The following is a 1002-nucleotide window of genomic DNA, read 5'->3' as shown; positions in this document are numbered from 1 at the left end:
CCTCACAGCGCCAGGGACCCGGGTTCAAATCCGGCCTCGGGTGACTGTCTGTGTGGAGTTTGCACATTCTCCCCGTGTCTGCGTGGGTTTTCTCCGGGTGCTCCGGTTTCCTCCCACAGTCCAAAGATGTGCGGGTTAGGTTGATTGGCTATGATAAAACTGACCCTTAGTGTTAGGGGGATTAAATACGTGGGGTTACGGGGATAGGGTGGGATATGTGTTGGTGTAGGGGTTACGGGGATCGGGTGGGATATGTGTCGGTGCAGGCTCGATGGGCCGAAATGGCCTCTATCTGCACTGTGGGGTTTCTGTGGAAAAAAAAAAAAAAACCGCTGCAGTCCGTGTGGTGAAGGTGCTCCCATGTAAATACTGTCAACCAGAGCAGGTCAGAGGCTGGGTATTCTGCGGCGAGTGTCTCACCTCCTGACTCCCCAAAGCCTTTCCACCATCTACAAGGCACAAGTCAGGAGTGTGATGGAATACTCTCCACTTGCCTGGATGAGTGCAGCTCCAACAACACTCAAGAAGCTCGACACCATCCAGGACAAAGCAGCCCCGCTTGATCGGCACCCCCATCCCCCACCTTAAACATTCACTCCCTCCACCACCGGCGCACCATGGCTGCAGTGTGTACCATCTACAAGATGCACTGCAGCAACTCGCCAAGGTTTCTTCGGCAGCACCTCCCAAACCCGCGACCTCTTCCACCTAGAAGGACAAGGGCAGCAGGCGCATGAGAACACCACCACCTCCAAGTTCCCCTCCGAGTCACACACCATCCTGACTTGGAAATATATCGGCCGATCCTTCATCGTCGCTGGGTCAAAATCCTGGAACTCCCTCCCTAACAGCACTGTGGGAGCACCTTCACCACACGGACTGCAGCGGTTCAAGAAGGCGGCTCACCACCACCTTCTCAAGGGGCGACTAGGGATGGGCAATAAATGCCGGCCTTGCTAGTGACGCCCACATCCAAGAATGAATGAATAATGTCCCAATTAT

Source organism: Somniosus microcephalus, chromosome 12 (genome assembly GCF_052327205.1).
Source record: "Somniosus microcephalus isolate GS21.2 chromosome 12, FLI_Smic_1.0, whole genome shotgun sequence".
NCBI lineage: Eukaryota > Metazoa > Chordata > Chondrichthyes > Squaliformes > Somniosidae > Somniosus > Somniosus microcephalus.
Note: the sequence above shows the minus strand (reverse complement) of the source record.